This window comes from Calonectris borealis, chromosome Z, assembly GCF_964195595.1.
Source record: "Calonectris borealis chromosome Z, bCalBor7.hap1.2, whole genome shotgun sequence".
NCBI lineage: Eukaryota > Metazoa > Chordata > Aves > Procellariiformes > Procellariidae > Calonectris > Calonectris borealis.
The window spans coordinates 58939217-58960584 of record NC_134352.1 but is presented as its reverse complement, the minus strand read 5'-3'; the positions used below and the strand labels follow the sequence as shown (position 1 = coordinate 58960584).

The 21368-nt window shown below is 44.3% G+C and overlaps 1 long non-coding RNA gene across 1 annotated transcript in view; it reads right to left on the bottom strand.

The window, feature by feature from the left end:
* Positions 1-20678, bottom strand: part of LOC142075521 (uncharacterized) — a 46975-nt gene extending 26297 nt beyond the window's left edge. Inside the window, exon 1 of the long non-coding RNA XR_012670902.1 lies at positions 20533-20678. This is a non-coding gene — a long non-coding RNA (uncharacterized LOC142075521). The remainder of the gene's footprint in view (positions 1-20532) is intronic.
* Positions 20679-21368: the final 690 nt, after the last annotated feature.

The following is a 21368-nucleotide window of genomic DNA, read 5'->3' as shown; positions in this document are numbered from 1 at the left end:
AGTAATTTTCCCTAGGGAAATCTGTAAGGAAGCATTAGCTAGAAGGAGCTAGGAAGGCATCCATGTATGAAAATGTAACCTGTTAAACCTGCAAAACAGTGTCATTTTGCAATAGCTTATATTTATCATTTGTCAAGATAGGCCCATACAGCAATGAGGAAGGGGTATCTACAGAAAAGACAAGGATTTCCACAAGCACAACCCCCTTCCAGAGTCTGTATTTGGTGGAAATCCTGAATACATAGAGGAGCTCACAAGTAGTCAACCAGCCTCTGTGGGCACATAAAGATATACACAATCTTAGCTGGTGGAATTTTATCCCCGCCACAGTAAAGCACAAGTGTTTGGGCACGAGACGAAAGTGCAGACAAAAACGTCATCAGAAGCCACTGGTGGCCCTGTGCTCCAAAAAAACCCCCTTCTTTATCAACTTTGGTAGAAAAACCTTCTTCCCTTGGTGGAAAAACCTGCTCAGGGAGGGTCTCCCAATCTGAAACGACTTTCTGAAATGTGTTGTTAGGGGTGGATTTGAAAAAAGAAAAATTTCTTCCTTCTCTCTTGTGACAGATGTCACAGATATTTTGTGTCACTGCTGTGTTTTGAGACCCCAAAATGCTGATAAAAAATAATGTTATACATGGGGCAATTCTCATGTTTTAAGATTGATGTGGGACAACTAGAGTGGATTAGGGAGAACACTGATAAGGAAAGCAAAATAAACAGTGTTGATTGTCTTCTGGCTGCTCAAAAGCAAGACAGCAGTCCCTCGCCACTAGACCCAGGGCTGTTCCCTACCAGATTCCTGCATGCCAGCTGCCCTGGGCACAGAGCTGCTGAGAGTTGGGGCCAAGGAGGGCAGGATACTTGGAGTGAGGAAGGCACCCAGTATGGGACGCTGAGCACTCATGTAGCTTTTTCACTTTGCTGGGAGAGCAAAACCAGAAAGGGCGCTTTGGCAAACTGTGAGGAAATCCTCAGTGCTTGTGGTGTTGCCCCATTATGCATTTTGCTTTGCAAGCAATAAAACATCTCTTGATTTCAAATGTTGCCTTCCACAGCTTGCCCACACCCTCAGCCCATAGTCTTAGCAGCGCTCGCCACTCTCCCCTGCAGCGTATACCCTCAGGTCTTCACTCTTTCAGAGGTGCTGATGAAAAAGAGTCAGCTGAATGAAGGAGAAATGCATTTGCCAAAAATGAAAAAGTGAAAAAAACCACCCAAAACAAAACTCCTCTTGTCTACAGAGAACGCATATGTAAAACTATTAAGAGACGTGTGCAAACATGCAGAGGTTTAAGTGAAGGAACCTGGGGTTAGAGGCTGAGATCACTGTGAATCCCAGCAGGATCTCTATGCCATGCCATAAAGCACTTCATGCACTCCACCACTGGCATGTCAGAGGGCATTTGCAAGGGCCTAGTGGATGTACAGAGAGCTTTTTTGTAAGATGAGTGAAAAGAGCATGTGAATTTGTCTTTAAAAATTGTTAGTGTGACTAGATGCATAAATTTCAATGATGTGGGCATGAAGAAATGACTACAGGTACAGTTCACCACTGCTTCTCTTCTCCCCATAGATGCAAGATTTCATCAGCATCATAGGACATTCATTGAGCTTGCTTGCTCTCTGCAGCCTATGACTTTGAGCATTTACTGTCTCTCCCCTCTTGTTGCTGTCCCTCCCTCCCACCCTTCTGTATTTGCCAGGAGATGTTCATGCTCCTCTGCGCTCCAGAGTGTGGCTACATCCTTGGGTGGTCCAGCTTCCCCCAGGGAAACCACAACCCCTTGAACAAGAAAATGGGAGCTGCAGGAAGGCAGATAAAGCATCTTTTCTTCCCTTTACTTAAAGTACAGCAGCACCAGCATAGTTTCCCTGCTTTAAACAATCTGGGGCTGGTGGTCTAGTCTGTCTGCTCCAGCAACTGAGCCTTTCTCCCCAATGCTGGTCTGGTGTGGGTACACATGCCTGTAAAATACAGACCAGCAATATGTCAGGAGCAGTGAGTAAAGCAGCAGGAGAAAAGTCTGTGTGCCGGTGATGGCATGTCATGTCTGCATGTTCCTGAGGACAGCAGGCATTTAAATGAGGGGAGAGGGGCATTAAGTGCAGGTCAATGGGAAAAGAACCCACAGCCAGGGAGATGTTGGTCCATCCTGCTGGGGACCACTCTGATGGTAAGCAGGTAATAATCACACTGGATGACATGATGGTGAGTCATGCCACTCCGGACCAATCATCCAAGCCCAGGGAAACCCAGTGAGATATGCTTACACAAGTCCTTAACACTAGGACAGAAGCAATGATCTGTGCAGGGTCAGTGGACAACCTGCTATCCCGGGAAATGAATTTGCTGTCCTGGGAACTGGGGGATGCTGCCCCACTCTTCTGAGCTAAAATTCATTTTGGTAACCCTTGGTGCGTTAGTTGAAGCTTAACACATGACTGGTGATTACACACAGGGCAGGGACACAAGCCCTTGCTGTACCGATGGCATTCCCCCTGGGAAATTAAACGTCTGGGTCAGTGGCTGTGCCTGCATTTACTTTCTCAGGACTGCTGCTACGTGGCCTGAGAGTGGCCAGCTCAGGGAGCCAGGCATGGGGGGATGGAAGGGAAAGTCATGCCAGGGGTATGGCAGTAGTAGAGCTGGGGCATTTCTCCACCTTAGGTCCAGACTGGGTTGTGGAGTGTGGTAAGTGCCCAGGAACTGGTGCCATGTCCAGAACAAAACAAACAAAACCTAAACAGGAAAGAGCAAGGGGCCTGAGAGACACCTGGGGTAGGGACTGAGTCAGGATTGCAGGATCTCCTCTCCTGCACCTTCCAGTGGCCTTCTTTGCTAGAGTGCCCTGAGCCCTCCTCTTCTTGCTCAAAAGTAGCCAACAATTTTCAAATCTCCAGTACTTGGAAAGCCAAAATCTCCCAGAGGGTCCAATTTGTATGTTTAGCATTCACGTCCTATTTGAAATGCAGTCAAGCTCCCAGCAGGAGGTTTCTGTCACTCTGATGCCTTGGGACTATCTCTTGTTGTCTGCTGCAGCTACACTTCAGTTGATAAATTTCAGTCTGGTGTGGGGCCTCTGCAATGTCTGGGGTGGGGGAACGACACTGCGGGTGGCCCCCAGAGATGGCTGCCAGCATGGGGCGGTGGTCCAAGGAGGCTCCTGCGCCTCTGCTGGGCATTACAGTGGCAGTGCCTGGGACCACGATGGCCAAGGATATGATCTCTCTTGTGGTTCATTTGTGTGTGGGGCGAGCCTGGTCCCTGGGGGTGTTAGTCTGATGCTGTCTTTAGTGGCTGGATGTTGATGTGACTGGAGGTCACGTGAAGAGCTTTGCAGCAGGTAAAGAGAAGTCCAAACCTGATAAGCATCAAAGTAAAGGAAAAAGTATGTGAGCTGAAACCACTTTATAACAGGGAGCAAAGGCTGCTGCGGGACATCCAGGAACCATGATTTCCAAGTACTACAGCAGGTTGGGAGTGAAAAGATCTGATGTAGAGACCCACAGACCACTGGGGGGAAGGTGGAGAAACAGTGAGGACACAGGAAACTCAGCAATTCTGCCAAAGTATTTTCCATTCAAAATATTCTGAGCAACACTGATGGGCAAAACTCACTGAAGCAAGGGGGAGCAAGACCTCCACAAGACCTCTGAGACCTGTCAAATCTCTAGTGTTAAGACTCCCATCCCCCTCATGTTCTCTCACAGCTAAGGTTGTCTTTCTCACATTAGTGCGTCGCAGTCCCACTGTCTCCCTCTCTGTCTCCCACAGCAGCTGTGGCTGCCATCCAGCTGTGCCCATCCAGCTGTGCCTCGCAGTGCAGTCCCGGGCAGGGGGAGTCTGCAACGCTGTGCCACCACCACGGGTAAGCCGCTGAGCCAGGCGCTGCCCTCCTCTGCTAAGCAGAGCATCCACCAGCTGCAGAGTGTGCCAGGACCTCTTCTTCACAATTTATCGTGATGTATCAGCACTCTGGGCTACAACATCATCTCACACTCTTGGAGGGAGGATAGCATTGGAGCGGTCTGCTCTGGGGACCTGGGCTGTAGTGTTTCCCAAAAACTAGCTCTGCAGAGGCAAAGTGGAGTGCATTGTTGCTAAAGAGGAGATAAATCCTCTATGGCAAGCTTTTGTAGATCAGTACACAAAACACTCGCTCTGTGCCTATCTGAGATATGGATAAGCATAACCCAGGATTGTGCTTCTGTGCTCATGGAATTTGCTGTGACATCCAGCTCTCATGCAAGAAATGTGCTCCAGAATCTAGAGTTTTGTTTCTATGTATAACACACATTTTTAGCCATGATGGGTATGAAAAGCCATTATTATGCAAAATCATTAAAAGCAGGAACCAAATGTAAATCTTTGTCACGCTGAGTTTGCAGGCAGCCTGGGAAAGAGCTCTGAAGTGCGTGAACTGTCTCATTCGTCTCAACAGGTTATTAACTTTGAAGCTTTCGGTCTAAAAGCATAAAAGCCAGTGCTATTAATGACTTACTCCCTGCTCACGTTAGCAGGCGGCTGTAGCCTGAAACCATCCTTTTCATTGCTTAGAGAGCAGCCATGGTGTTAGTTAGGCCTGTCTCCATATCTGAGCTTTTGCCTTAATTTGTGGCCCATCCAATCAATTAATGCACTGTTTTCCATTCCAGCATCCGCTGAGCACGGACAGATGCCTTCTGAGACCAGACCACCAGCAGAGAGCCCGCTTTCCTCCAAGAAGTTGTGTTGCCTCCATTAGGCGGGCTGGGTGGTTAGCTGTACAAACTCCAGCAGCCAGCCACTGAGGGGTGGCCAGAAGCACTCAGGGCAAAGGTAACCCTCTTTGGCTTTATGGTGGGACTGAACGGGAGTGCTCACACCTTCAGGGCTAGCAAAGATGCAAATGGAGATGCTTTTCCTCACTGCCTCTTGATTGCTGCCTAGGTGCACACCTAACCAACCTGAGCACAGGAGCAGGAGGAGAACAGGTATGCCAGGACAGGGAACTGACTTCAACCTATAACGCGGAGGTTTCTCTAGAAATACTGCACTGACTCTCTCCCAAGCAGCTGTCGTATCTCCCCGACAACATTTTTGATGCTGCAGTGCAGTTCTTATATTCAGACCTCCAGCATTTTGATCTTCAGATGGAAACTGACAGAGGAATTGAATGCTAGCTCATTGGCAGGGATGCTGCTGTTCATGTTCCTAAGACAATTCACCCCTCCCCACCCTCTCCACTTTCAGCTGTGAAGCTACCGTGGCATTTCTGATCTGTCTCCTCACACTGCCACAAACTCCCGGGTCTCTGCGGCGACACTTTAATGTCTCCTTTGGCAATGGGGAGAGAGGGGTCAGCGAAGGATAGCAAAGCAGGGGGGCACAGAGCGAGGCTGCACTCTGGAGAGGTGCTAAAAGGAAAATGGAGACTATTAAAGAACAAGCTAGTGTATCTTGAGGAGAGTCCATAGGGGACAGGAGAGTGGCAGAGGGAAAGGAGAAGAGCCAGAAGGGCACACATAGCCTGGGTTTGCTTAATACTTTACTTTCCATCCCAACCACAGGTATAATTAAAAGCATAGTTTAGTCCTGGCTTCCTTTTGCTCATTTTCTTTTTCTAGACCTGTTACACAAGTTACACATGCAAAGCATTTGAAATAACAAGGCAAGAGAGCATCAAAGAGGCTCATGCATATGAGGGGTTGCACAGGCTTTCAGCCGAGCCGTTCCTCGCCGCCGGGAAGCCCTCCGTTAAGGATTGGCCTGTACTGTGTGTGAGGCCCCGAGCAAAGAGCGGTTTTTGCAGACAGCTGGGGACTGGAATCAAGCTGCGACCGGCCTCCTCCTGTGCTTGCGCTGCTGGAGACAGGAACAGCCTGTGAGGAGCAGGGCTTTCACAGGATGCTAGACCCCGAGGAGCTGCTGCGTTTTAGGGACTCTCTGTCTGTCATTTATGTTGCGGGATTAGACCATGGTGGATAATCACCACACACAAAAAAAATAGTCATGCCGTGACTTATCAAACACACATGCAAGAACAAGCATGAAGCACTCCAGGCTCAGCAGTGGAGTGGATGTTGTTTGAAATGTAGGTGCTTGGGTAAGGAAGCACACAAGCAGAAAGGAGCAATACCGACTGCTGTCTAATTCCAGTGCAAGCTTCACATGCAGGTAGGGGACAAGGCAGCAGAGCTGCTCAGAGTTTGAGGCAATGATTTACTTCCGCTGTTTCTGAATCCACAGAGGCTGCGTAAATCATTCAGGCGATGGTGATAGATATCACAGGAAAGCTATGGAGGTTCTTGCTGCACGAGAAGCTGTTGGTGATAACAGCACAAGTGAAACCAAGAATGGCAACCTCAGAGGACCTGTAGGGCTCACCATCCTTCCTCCAGTGCTCCCAACCAGCGGTAAAGATGCTGACTAAAATTCGTGGAAAGGAGCAGGTGAGGAAATGATGTGTGCTGTTGGCAAAGTCTGAACAAATTGCAATTTTCTATTTTTCTTCTAAATCTGGCAATGACATTATTTCTCACCAGAGGAACATAGTGCTTTGTTCCTCTTTCAAACAAGTGTGGAGCCATTTCCAGCGACTTGTGTCAGCTGAGCTTAGGGCTGGTCAAATCATTTGCTCATCAAAGACATCCACTTTTCTGCTTATTGAGCACACCCCTGTTACAGACAACATTAAGGCAGGCTTCCTCTGGATCCTAGCATCCAGGAACTTGAGAGCAAACAGGTTTTTGTTTGTTTGTTCCAGAAAAAAATCTGTATCAGAATTTATCATGTTGGGACTTCCTTTCTTTTTTTCTCTGTTTTACTCTAAGGAATGTTCCTTATGAGAGTAAAATTCAGATCTTCTTGATGTCAGGAACTGCTCTACTGGGGGCTGCATTGTAAAGGGTGGGCAGCAGCAATGTTTCACCCCTTTGGCTATTAACAGGCACTGTGCGGCCCAGTCCTGGCCTGAGCAGCAGGTCAGGGAGTGTCTCATGGGCTGCGCAGGTTAGGACAAGGCTGTTCAACAAGAAGCAGAATCCACTCAAAAGAAACAAATCTTGTGTAAAAGCCAATGTGTTCTCGCTTCCTTGCCCACTCCCGCTCCCTTCAGCTTTCATGTCGTTGGCTCAGTTAATTAAAATTGCAGTAATAGGGAGACTGGATGGTTTAGCAGATTGGTAATGGGATATACAGCCTTTCACCTCTAGGTCAATGGTTCGACTGTGGCCCAAGTTGGTAGTGACCAAAAGTTATTAGCATCGAATGGCTGCTCAGTGACCTCTGTGAGATGCGTGGGTGATTTCAGTGCTCTCCCTCGCAGACAGGTGTCCACACCACAGGAACCACTTGCACGACTGGCACTAATTGGCACCTTCTTCGGCAGCCCCAGCAGCGCCTGGGGATGGCCTGGGCACAGTAGTGGCAGCAGTCCTCTTCCTGGTGGTCCTCTCCCCTGGGCTGCTGTGGAGCTGCTCCTCTTGCTCGTGCCTTGCTTTGTGGCTAGAGATGGTGCCACTACCCAGGCTGCCTGGGGATTACCTCCGCCTGGCAACAGAGTGAGTGTGAGCTGAACCAATGTGGTGTTTGAAGCAAGCAGATTTGGGGGAATGGTTGGCATTTTTACTCAATTTTTACTATGGGCAAGCAGTCTGGGGCAGTATACTTACTTTCTTACACAACAGAAAAGGCACCTGGCAGAGCTGCCTTCTGTCTGCTAGCGCCAGGCAGAAGATGCGATAGTCCAGGTGACATGAATGGCACGTAAAAAAAAACCAGCTGCAAGCCAGCAGGACCTGTCAGCATCCAAACCAACCAGCATGATGCATCATTTGCTTTGGGGAGGGCTTGGGCACAAGGCTCTGCAAAGGCAGGAGAAAGGGCTGGCCTGGGCAGCCCGTACTGAAGAAGAGCAGGCACGAAGATTTACAAGCTATTGCCTTTCAGAGCTCCACAGCCCCTGGGGAGGAATGAAGAGCAGAGCCAGGGGTGATGACCCATGCCAAATTCAGCTCTCAGTTTTCTGACCAAATTGCTATTATCTAATTAATACCTCATTTAAAATATTGGTATGGCCAAGTCTTCAGTGGGTGTGAGTCAGCAGAGCTGTTTCGGGCCAATTTACACCAGCTGGCAATTTTCCTCTCAATATTGGTGACTCTTGCAGTAGTCAGGAAAAATGCCATCCATGTTTCTATTTGTCATAGTTGCGGCATGACAGTTGAGAGAGGGAGGAGAAGAGCAGTGTTTTCTCCAGTTTCCCTCAGCACAGTACTTGGGTTCCCCACTCTCTGGCACATTTCAATCCTCACAACTCACTTGCAAAAGACTCCTTTAACAGACATGACATGCAAGATGACACAAGAAATATGGGGTGGGACAAGTCTTCTGATTCCCTTCTTGCCCCTCAGTTCTCCAGGAAAGGCCTATTCCAGTGACATCAGGAGTCCCGGTGGAACAGTTGTTTCAATATGGCAACCACAAACCTTTAGTAGTTTAGTAGTAGTTTAGTTGTGGCCGTGCCAGCAGAACCATTTCTGGTCCTAGACATGTGCCCAGAGGCGACCTTACACAGCAGCATCTGCCAAGCAGTTTACTGAGAAGGCAATACTTTTGGCTTTCTGTGTCCAGGACAATCTGCCAAAGCCCTGCCAAGGCAACAAATTTGCTTAGGAATTTGGCTCCCGCTCTCCCAGCACACATGTTGTTACTTGCAAGCAAGTGGAAACGTTTCCTTTTAATGTTCTTGCTCAGCTCCTTGGGGTCAATGCAGAGTCTGAGTCTGCCCCCTTTCTTCCCTACAGTTTTTAGGGCCTCGGCTCAGACTGCTGGCTCATTCATTCTACAAATAATGCCATCTGCTGTCACGTTTTATAGTTCTTCCACAGGTCTGTTTTCCCCTCAAAAGATGAGCCAACACTGTGTGTTGTCTGACAGACATTGTGTCTTCCCACTGCCTCACCGGTGAGTCTGTGTCCCAAAGCAATCCCACTCCCACAAGCGTGCCAGATGACTGGTGGTCTGATGGCCACCAGCGTGGTTGCTCTATCTAACTGCAGTGAGAGCTGGCATATTCCTGCAAGCTCTCATTCCAGCTGGTGATTGTCCCTGGTTCGTATTTCTGTAGGGCTGGGACTTGTTCCTTGCCAGGTATGCATGGTCTCACCTTGAAGCTTTAAGTACAGTGCCTCGTTGGCATCTTTCCATTGCAGACGTTCAGTTGTTAAGTTCACTTGCATCCTCAAGTGTCATTCCCAAGTATTTTTTAACTGTCTTCATTTTGCATTTGTAACTTCCTCCTTTTTTTGTGCTTTTACGAACAACTTTCCTCCACCATTTGAGACCCCGAACTCTGCTTGTAACCCATGCCTTTCCTTTGCTGGCATATTTCAGTGGAGGCTTTGCAAATCAATGGACATTTTCCATTCCTATGCCAGCTGCCAAATCAGTGGCATTGTTCCTTGTTCGGCATGAGCTTTCTTTTACTTTTTCATTTTCTGCAAAATGTTTTCTTCCATTTTTAGCTGTGGGGTTGATGATTGTATGTTGCATTTCAGCTTTTTCTGCTCCTTGGCATGAAATAATTGCCTTCTTGAACCTTGAGTCAATGTCTCTGAGAAGTCTTTCAAGACCTCTCTATTGCTGAACTCCAAAACTATTTGCTCTTTTACAAAGGACTGCCTCATATTCCAGATTTGCAAGAGGAGTTTTTTGATTTGAGGCCAAGGAAACACTGGTTCCATTTCTTTTCCTTCTTGAGACCTTGCCTGAAAAACATGTATTCCACAAGCAACAGCCCCAATACCTTCTTTACAGATCTTTTCCCCTTGGCCTAGCTGGCTTTCAGTGCAGTCTCAGAGCTCTTAAAAAGTTTTCTTCTCTTAGCTCTGGGATCTCAGACTTGGCTTGTAGTGATTACAGGGCTGAAGAATCTTAAAACACTTAAAATACACAGGCTTAAATACACACACACAACGGTGAAGGAGGAAAATATTCTCTGTTTAAAGAAGTCCCAAATTTGAATTATTATATGTCTGTACAGAAAAGCCAGAGCTTCAGCTTTCCACCATGACTTCCTGGAGGTACACAGAAGACTCTACATGCAATTTTCTCTATAGCCAGCATGTTAGTGCTGTAGTTACAGCGCAGCCAAGATTATCAAGTCAAGATCCCTTTTTTTTTCTTCAGAGATCTGTCATGTGTTACTAAGCTCCAATTTTATTATTAGTGCTTCAGCCTATTATATGATGTACATTGCTTAAGGACTATGGAGTGAATTTCCAAAATTAGGTGGACTCCACAAATTAGTAGAGTAAGAAATAATTTTTTATGAAAACCTTTCAAAAATGAAAAATAAAATATTCCAAAAGGTGGCTGTAGTAATCTTCAGTATTACTACAAATAACACCAAACAATGGAAACCTATAAAGGTTTCCAAACTTTTTAGGCCAACAGACCGTTACAACTCTTCAATGATAAGGGACCATTCTGCTTGCTTGTCATCAAACTTTTACTTGAGTATTTTTTGCTCCAAAACATTGCCGAATACTGTGTTTCCATAGACAATCTGCCATGTCCTCACAGTTCCCTGGTGATCCACAAATCTCAGTGTGGGAATTCTGTGGACACAAAGTTAGACCAAAAATCATAAAACTGCAGGAAACTACAAGAATCCCCCTGTGTCCTCCCTAGAATTCTGGCAAATAGAGATGCAGCTCAGATGTAATTAGCCACTCTTCCCTCATTTTGTTTAAATATATCTTATTTTCTGCTTACTTTGTCTAGTCTCCAGGTTCTATTACAAGCTCTTCAGTCAAGCGCTCTTCTGGCACTGTACAACACTGAGCACAATGTGATGTTGATTGATGAGCACATCGGTAACAGGGAATGCTGGCAAACTTCTGCTGTCTGTGTCAGAGCCCCACAAGTCTGTTACATTTCTGTCAAACAAAGATTTGTGTTTGCCTGAACCTGATGTTTTTGCATCTGTTCTTAACACTTCTCAGAGTTGGATTCCCGACTGAAAATTGTGGAAGGTACCTGCTTAATACGGCCAGGCCAGTGGGATTTCGCTGTTTCTTCTAAGCACTCCTTGGGAGGTTAAGGGAGGGATCCTGTACTCCATTTTCACAAATTTTAAGTACCTTATTGGAGTTTTTCCTATGTGCTCGTTTTGGCTGGGATAGAGTTAATTTTCTTTATAGTAGCTAGTATGGGGCTATGTTTTGGATTTGTGCTGGAAACAGTGTTGATAACACAGGGATGTTTTCGTAACTGCTGAGCAGTGCTTACACAGAGTCAAGGTCTTTTCTGCTCCTCACCCCACCCCACCAGCGAGGAGGCTGGGGGTGCACAAGAAGCTGGGAGGGGACACAGCTGGGACAGCTGACCCCAACTGACCAAAGGGATATTCCACACCATAGGACGTCATGCTCAACGTATAAAGCTGGGGGAAGAAGAAGGAAGAAGGGAGAGATTGGAATGTGCTAGATCAAATTTATAGCTGTTATTGCTGTTTAGCTATTAATTAGCAGGCTCCTGTGCTTGCCATGGGGCTTGCTTGCCTCACTATAAATTAGAGTCTAATGGTCGTTAGTGGCTGCTTTTTGCTTCTGCTGCTTGCTGTACTGCTGCACTGCTGATCGTCTTACTGTGCTGTGCCTGGGAACATTCTGATAACAGCAACGGGGATGCGCCTGGGCTGGCAGGTGGCCAGGGCATCGCTGCTCTTTCTGTGCTGCTGTACCGGGCAGGCTGGAACGCCACTGTGAACGCGAGTCGAAGGGACTGTGACCTGTGGATGAGTCCACGTGGGAGCAGGACACCCCGAAGCGTCTGTGGCCGTGGACAAGCCCATGCCTGAGCAGGTACATCTCCAAATGTCTGTGGCCATGTTATGTCCATGCCGCAGCAGGTATACCTCTGAAGGGGTATCCCAAGGATAAGTCCACACTGGAGAAGGTACACCTCGAAGCATCTGTGGCTGTGGATAAGCCCATGCTGCAGCAGGTACACCTTGAAACATCAGTGGCTGTGCACGAGGTCATGCTGGAGCACCTCAAAGCTTGTGGCCATGGATAAGATCACAACAGAGCAGGTACCCCTGAAGGGACTGCAGCCATGGGTAAGGCCATGGTGGAGCAGGTTTACTTCTGAAGGGACTGTGGCTGTGAGTAAGGTTGCTAGCTGGGGTTAAACCACAACATCCTATTATAAGCAAGTGTTTAGTGTCAGGTCAGTCAATGTAATTGTACAAAAAAAAGAAAGAAAAAATAAAAATAAATAAAATATTTGGTTTCATGATAATTAAGAACATCATCCCACTAAGCCATAATCTAGGTGTTTCCACCTGTCCAGCCTTATTTAGGGACTACAAACATTTTTAACAAGACAAACTCCTTCAAAAATAGGCAAAATGAAGTATTTTGTACTTTTGTAATCTGCAAAAGAACTGAAAAAACCCCACCTAATGCAAGCATGATTTTTAGCATCCATTTTAAAGAAAAGGCATCTAGTTAAAGATTCATGCAGAACAGCGAACTCAGTGTAAATCACCAAGAGGTTACATAATGGATGTAGTGAGGATCAAACTTGATATTACTAATATTGCGAAGGTAACAAATGCTCAGAAATAATATTTCAAAGAGTTTTCTTAAGGTTTTTTGATGCATCATAAAGAAACAAAACAGGATTGGGCCATTTTTTAAATACATATTTTTAAATCACCTTCAAATAAAAACTTTCATAGTTTGGAAATAGCCTAACTTTTCCAAATTCATTTGAATCCAGAGGTATGAGATTTCCTGGTCCTAGTTCTGTCTTGCTGTGACATGCCTGCAACTGGTTTATTCTCCCTCTGTATTGCATAATGAAATGGAGGGCAGGCAGAATTTCTACTTTTGCAAAGATGGAGGGAAATAAAAAGCAACTTTTCTAAATTCAAATCGATTTCAATTCATTCATACAAGTGGAAGTCCTGGTAACATCACTAATACTCAGAAGAAAAAGGATCAACTAACATCAAATACAGGCAGTATACAATTAAGTTAGTGTTTCTGCGAAGAAAAACATTATTTTAAGGGTGTTTTCTGCCAACTGGTGGTCACACATATCAGAGGTGGTCACTGAGCTGAGTCTCCTGTCCTGCCTGAACTGCCCCTCTGCGTCTCTGACCCACGTACTCTCTCATCCAAGGTTTGAAATGAAAATTAGCCGCAAAGAATTTCTGTCTGTAAGACACATCCACCGGTTTTGTGATTCCCTACAGGCTGCCTTTTGCGTCCCTGTAGGAAAACTGGAAAAATCCTCTTGCACCCACAGTTGTGTTGATGTTAACCAAAGGATAATCTGTGGCACAGTTGGAGCCCATCAGGTAGCTCAGTGCCCGCTCCCTGTTACAGCTCCCCTTCTCAGCAGCGTCAATACAGCTCTGCTAATCAGTAAAAACATACCATCCTCCTTTCATTATACACAGACTCTCAGTGCCAAAATACTCTCTCTTGTATCCTAGACTTCCAGTAACTCCATTGGCACAGCGAAACTGCAGTGTAGAAAATGAGAACAGAGCCTGGCCCCTGGCTGAGATCTCATTTTGGGGTAGACGACAGCTGTGGGGTTTGGAGCATCAGGTTACTCAGAGGCCAAGCTGAAAGCTGAGACAGACAAAGTACTGATTGCCATTTTTAAATTTCAATTTTTCATAATAAACATAGACACCTGCAACACAACACACAGTCTATACATACTGCTAATAACCTCTCAGCAAGTTGCATGACTAAGATTTTAGACATGTCTTGAAAGGAAAGATGGAATAATAATCATGATCTTATGCAGGAAACAGAGCATATAATGGGATGGATACATTACTCCCCAAAAGAGGTGTCATTCACCTCTTCCCTCTCCTTTTTTCCAAAACTGGAAGCAAACTGAATAGCAAAAGCCCCTAGATCAAACAACAGAATTTGTACCCCAAAAGAAAAAAAAAAAGTCTCTTTGTGTGCATTGCTCCTCAAGGTGCTGAATGGAATTTGTGATACTTGGAAGAAACACATAACGCTGAGTTCACTGCAGGCTTTGAATCTGGCTGCCTGATATCAGGCAACGACTATGAACATTTGATATTTTTCCTTTATTTCTTTAAATATTTACTTAAGTATGCTAACCTCAAATACTAAGCCAGCATTTACAAAGAAATATTTGGGAGTGTAAAATCATCACTGTTAATAAAAAAATAAATACTGTAATATAAGCATTGGAAACACTTGCAGCTTACTTTTTTCAAAACATTTTTTAGCGACTAACTGTTAAAAATGGAAGGAGAAAGAAAAGTCGGTCCTTCTTGTGAAGAGGACGTTGCAAAATATAGTTCTTAGTTGTTCATGAAGTCAGTCTGTTTTGCAGTTTATATTACTTACGATTTGCTGAAACTAAGTAAATTTTGCATTTTAAGAAAACTGAGTTAGATTAATTGAGTCCAGATCACCTGGATTTTCAGCAAGTTAAAATCCACAACAGATGCAGATTTAATTCTTATAATCCAGCGCTGCCTAAATTCAAACACAAATTAGCATACCGCAGGCTTTTTAGTAACATCTATTGCCATATTGTGGACCTGATAGATACCTCTAATTTTAAGGTATGTTAATGCCACACTCGTATCATATTCCCAAACCATTTTTCCACATCAGTAATGTGTATCTCATAAATTGTTTTTCGGGTCTGAGCGGCATTACATGGTTGCAAAATCAGGGTTGTTTATGCGGTCGCTTAGTAACAGCACAGTTAAGATCTCAGGTAAATACACCTGTCCTGACCTACTTGGGTCTACTTGTTTATTTGCCATTTCTTTTTAGCAATTTTCCTTTTAGTTTGTACCTGCTTTTATGCAAGCCCCATTATGGAAGGTTAGCTACTGTAATCGGTTCTGTGTTTTCAAAATTTGAGCAGACTGTCTCATAAATGTTTTAATCTTCTATTACAATGTGTGCTCGTGAGCCTGGTGGGAGTGCTGCGAAAGGGACGAGTGAGGATCTGTCTTATCTTCCCTGTCCAACCAACTACTGAACAGCATTCAGATATGGGGGTGGGAGACAGGCAGAAGCACAGGACAAAGAAGCTCATCTTAAGCACAGATGATGGATGGTAATGCAGTTTCAAAGTGAAACTGAAGCCCAAAACATAATGTTGTTCAGACTGTATAACATAAAAATGACTGTAAAAACCTTGCAGATCTTTGCTTCCAAATGTTTTTAATACCTGACATTTGGGATAAACCGGCTTGTACCAAAGAGAGTTGGGTTTGGGTTTTTTGGGGAAAAATTTGATTTACAGAAGTATTTTTATGAGTCCGTATGTCATTTCTGGCTGTGTTGGTTTAGCAGAGTCACAAGAGAAGGCAAATGCCATTAGAAATGATCCCAATCTCCAGTCATTTTAGTAGCAGGACATTAATAAAAGGCAACCAAGAAGCCCTCATGAGACCATTGCAGCACATCGCTGTAGCTTTAGTCTAAGTTTTAATTCATTTTTACACTTGTTAAAATTGAGCACTCAAAGAAAATGTTGCCGGATCATGATAGATCCACCTCCAACTGGATATCTGGTTTGACTTAAAGACTTAAAATAATGATTCTCTGCCATATGTTGAATATAACTTGAGGTTTTTAACAAAATATGTCTTAGATTAAGTGTACAGTATATGCCACAGCACCGTTGAGTTGTTTCTCTGAAGAGAAACAGCATTGCTTCTGCTCTCCAGTTGGGAGGACTTTCCCTTCAGGCTAAATGAGACAACAAATTAGGGGTGGGCCCTTCAGTGTGGTCTTTCACAAGTGGAAGGTGCTGCACTGTCTAACCAGGGAGGTTTCTGACTAGGGAGGTGTAATAAGGTTAGACAAAAAACAGCTGAAAATACTGAATTTGGTTTTACCGATGCAGCTGCAGACTGCTCCACTCCTGTGTGAAAGGGGAGGTCTGGGCACATCCTGAAATGTGCATATCAAAGAAGAGGAAAAGCTAACATGTACTTACATGTGCACATATGAACACACATGGCACATAAAATAGCTATGAAAATAATTTCTTTAATAATTATATTACTAATGAACACTACTTGGGATTTGAAATTTTTATATATACATAACAATTGTTTCAAATATTTGTAAACTTCAATAAATTATAACAGTTTCTTAATGAGCTATTGTATAAAAGTATACTTAGGTGATTTTGGAAAAGCATTGAATTCCCGTAGTGGTTGTAATGGCTTCAAAGGAAAGATTACTTGCAAGTTTGATGTTATTTTCCGTATTTTTGAAAACTAACTAACAACATTTATTACTCCAAATAGCATAATGTATATTTTCTAAACACTTCCAGAACACATCTTTCCAATTGTTGCTATTGCTTATTTCTAACATGGTGCCAAGGTACAACTACCTAAAAAACTTTTGTTTTAATTAATTAAAATATACGTTCTGACAACCTTAGCTAGTTGAATTAGCTCTCTCTAGTAATTCCAAGTGACTGCAGTGAAACCCACTGGCAAGAGCAGGGCAGACCAAGTGCAAGTTTCCTGTCTCTGTCATCTACGAGTCTCCTCTCGTGACTTCAGTTTGTTTTAATGAGAAGTTTATGGATCCTTCCCTTCCCCCTGTCTGCATGCAAACATGAACGTTGCTGTAATCTGGAGCCATACCATTATACCAGCAGCAAGTTGCTGTTGTAATCAAGGATGCTTTTATTGAGCAGGGGAGTGATGGGTCTAGAAAACTACAGGCTAGGTGCATTAGTGCATCTAATCTAGTGACCCCAGCCAACATCAGAGGTCACTGAGAGGGCACTAAAACAGACTCGTGACACCCTGAGCAGTACAGCCTTACTTTCAGAATAGCTGTGACAGCACAGATATATGAAATGTATCTGTGTCAATTAAAAAAGACGTGTGTGTGTTATATGTTGTGGTGGCGGTGAAGGCTGCGTGAGACTATTCTTTCATGTATACACATTACTGTAAAAAGGAGTATCTCCAAAATGCCTCTACATGGTCTTCATTTCATGTTGTCAACATGCAAGGGCAACAGACTTCTATAGTTGTAAATTTTTCTGGCAAAGTCTTGGGGGACACGAAAGAGAAGCAAAAAGAATTTTAAAAGAGTACATCACGCTTCTGCTGAATTTGTCCATTTAAAATCTACTCAGTAACAAGAACAAAAATGTTTTAAGCCTTTTTATGGCTCTTGACACATTAGATATGAAATACCATAGGCAGTTCTGTTTCTAAGAGTGTTGTGTTCCTTCAGGTTATCCGAGGATAGCAAACATCTCAGCATGTGATGCTGCATAAAGTGACACAAGATGCTGTATCTTGTGTCATCACACTGCACAAAAACCACAAAGAAACCAGGTTTTGTTGTTTGCTTGTTTGTTTTTAAAGTGAGTGGAAAAATGGTAGTTTCCAAAGATGACTCAGAACAACTCATATCCTTGTATGAACCCTTCCTTCCCTCTTCCTTACCCTCCAGCCCATAATTGTTTCTCCACCACAATGAACAGAAACAGGTAGCCTGTTTCAGGCAGCATAAATATCTGGTACGGGGAAGATTAGAATTGATTTTCACGATTTAAAGCTAAAATATGTAAACAAAGGAAGGCAAAAGATTAGCTATTAATCCCAATTCATGGGAAGGCATTGCTTTATCAAAACAAACACCAATTGCTTGAGATAACGTTATTAGTCATCATCACACTGACAAGACATTGTAATGCATCACATTTGCTGTACATCACAATTGTGCGTTCTACTTTATAGGCAAATCAAAGACAACGTCCCTATCTTGGAGAGCTTACAATGCTGGGGAGAGTGGGGAAGGTCCTGCAAACAATTATTTCCAGATGAAGTGCTTACAGAGTCATGTATCAGGCGCTCTATATAGATCCTAGGAGATACTTGAATATGAAATGATAATAAATAAAAAAATCATTTGTTTGTTTTGTTAGACCTTCACAATCTTTGAGACCTTCCTTCTTTTTTTTTTTCCTAAAGTTTCTGCAGCTGAAGAGGGGAGCAGAGAATTGTTTATTGGTTTGGTTGATGAATTGCATGTTTACAGGGAGGCTTAGAGGAAGCTCTGGAGGGAAAGAGCAGATGGAAGATATGGACTGATGGGGAGAGAGGCAGGAGGGGGGACGGTGGGGCGGGCAGAGTGGAGAGACGGATTGGCACAGGAAGATGAAACGCGACAAGGAGAAAAGCAGGCAAAAGCGATGCAGCGCAGGCCACAGAGATGTGAAACTAGAATTTGATGTGAAAAGCTAAAGAAAGGTACTGACAGGAGATGAAAAGGGCCGGCCAGAGACGGAGCACGTGTTTCCAAGTGATTCAGATGGGAAGACTGGAGGGCGATAAAGCAAGAGGCCTGGTAACTGTAGGTTGTCAAAGTTAAGGAATGAAGTAATAAGGTTTTGGGGCTGGGGGAATAAAAATAATAATGAATACGGAAAGGGATCAGCAGGTCCCAGAGGGCATGTGGAAAGGGAGGACAGCAAGGCCAGCGCAGCCACCCATAGCTACACAAGAGAGGAGATGTCCAATCTCCTGTGCACCCAGTCCTCACACTGACACACCAGGCCAAAGCCAAAATATGAGGGGACAGAAGGGTCAGGAACAGGTCACAGAATGAAAGGGAAAAAGGCTGAAAGAGACCAACATGGACCTCAAGTCTGTTGGCAGTGATCTGAAAGGAAGGTTGCAGTCAGCAAGAGGATAGTGGCTACCTGCCACCTGAAGCAAGCTGCGGCCACAGGTAGGCACACAGGCTGCTCAAGGGATGAAGGTAATCAAATGTAGACATGAGATTCACAGAAGAGAAGGAACTTCTTAATAAGAGATCCTCTAAACATGTCAATGAGAGGGGAAGAGTGTAATTCAGAGCTGGACACTTCTCACCAGTCAGGCTTGATTTTGGGGCAGAGATCCTAAATAAGATCAGTCCTTTAGGGGCTGGCAGATGAAAGGGAAGAGAACTGCTCCCTTTTTTTGGCTGTACCCACAGCCCAGCAGCCAGAGACCTCCAAGCATAAGGATGAAGGAGATAGACAGAGGGGATTCCACATAATTTCCTATATTGCTTTGTGAAATTAGTTGATGAAAGGTATCAGCAGAGACAAAACATGTCACTGTGGACGAAGGTGGAAACATTTTCACACTAGCATTCAGAAGGATATACCTGTGAGTATTTGAGATGATAGCTGCACTAGCTGCAGGTCTTCTTTGATTTTAAGTTACCTGCTGTTGGGCAAAGACATGCAATAAAAATTAAAAGTTCAGAAAGGTGTTCTACCATAGTCCATCAAAACCACCACCACTTGGTAATATCAATGCTGATGATAGCCAGAATAGAAATTCACTCTCAGCTTATTGATATCATTTTGGAGTGCTTTGAATATATACACTGAACCAGCATGTAGAATTAGCAATAGAAGGAAAATACTATGATGTTGAGCAGCTCCTTCACTTCTGCGTGCCTAAGGCATTATGGTAATGACTTGCTTTGTAAACTACTATGAGTTTATTTCCTACAGAGGAAAGCAGATATGTAAGTGCCATGTATTATTACAATACTGATGAGAAACGGAGCACTGCCTCACTGTCTTTTGTTTCTTAGAGAGGAGAATCATTACTCAAGAGGATGATCCTTTTTTTTTTTTAAGAACTTGCAAATGTTTAGTTAGTCATTTTAATTTATCACTTGTCTCTGAAGAAGGTGAATGTGGTTACCTTCCACAATGAAGACAGTCAGACACAAATCAAATTTATGAACTGGCCTGCTTTACAGTTCATAAGCCTCTGGCTTGCTCCCCCTTTTATGCAAAGGGTCAAGCAGATTATAATTCATATCCTATGCCATAAATCTCACTAGGCCACAAGAGGGAGCAGCTTTCAGAGGTGCAGGCAGACAGGGAAAGAGGAAAAAACCCTCCAATTAACAAACACAACCACACAGGAGATCCTCAGTCTCAGAAAAGAACAAAGAAAGAGTGGACAACTGGGTGGTATTTCAAAGTTTGTAGCCCATAGCCAGCAGGCTCAGCCTTCGTGCTGAAGTGGACAGCAGATAGATACTCGCTCTTCACAAGTGACTCAATTTAGCAGATATTCCTGTGTTCATTTCCAAACCTTTTCCTGGGTTAATATTAACACTTTCTCCCAGTAGAAGACAGAAGTTGCAGCCTTAACACCTCAAGCCAGGTAAGTGTAGGGTCACTTTTCTGAAAAAGAAGTACTCCTTTGGAGAACAATTGCAGGTGAAGCCAATGCTATAAAAAATAATCGACAGATGAAGATTCAGACCATGTTTCCAAGCCACCTGCTTTATTTCAGCACTTTCTATAACACCTGTACTTCAAGGTTGTTTTTCCTCTTTTTTAAAAAAAAAAAAACAACCACAAAAACATACAACTGCCTTCCCTGGCTTTCTCTAACCTTGGCGAAGGAATCTGTTCACTTAAGCAAATTGCTGTGAGTTGAAGCCTATTGCAATGGATCTTACCTCTTGCAGGAGCCATTAACACAGAAAGATGGATTTTCTGCATCAGGTGAACCTGCATGCCCAGGCAGACCACTGTCCCCCTCACTCTGCTGCACAGTCACACGCTGAAGCAACATTTCTGGGTCAGACAGGTAGAGGCACTGTGTTGTGCAATATCTTGAGGACCACACACTTATCTGGTAGAAGCAGATATTGGTCTCCCCTCATACCTTTGCTGGCACAGACACTTCTAATGGGATGGGGTCACAACACTTTTTTTTAAATCACTGATTAGTCCTCATTCAGTTCATAATGTGGTTTCAGGTGGAATTTCCTCTCTTCCCGGATTGCAGCTTTCTTTAGTACACATCAGAATATCAACAGAAACATTTTTTTCCTTGAATATTCACAAAGCACAGTGAAAACTCTGGAGGACATTTGTCTTTTAAAATGTCACATCAGTGTATCTGCAAACAGCATGACCACTTGTCGGACTGGTGTCCCTGCCTGCCACATGGCTGTAAAACCTGGTTTTGCAGTAGAGCACAGTCTCCTAACTGCCCACATGCACCCACATGTCAGTGTGCAGAGGGGCACTACTTTTGCCTGTGCTCCCTGACTCCTTTGGAAAAAGGCACCCGAGTGGTAGAAGTACCCGGTGTACACTGGCATCCCACCCATACACGCAGAGCAGGTCTTACTGCCACACCTAAAAGAAACACAAAAGCCTGGACAGTACAGATGCAGCCAAAGTGCACTGATTCAGCTGAAGAATTCAAGTTTTCATCAGGTGTTAAACCTAATGGCAGTGTCTAAAGACAATTATAATTTCCTGGAGCCCGTGTGGTCAATTTATG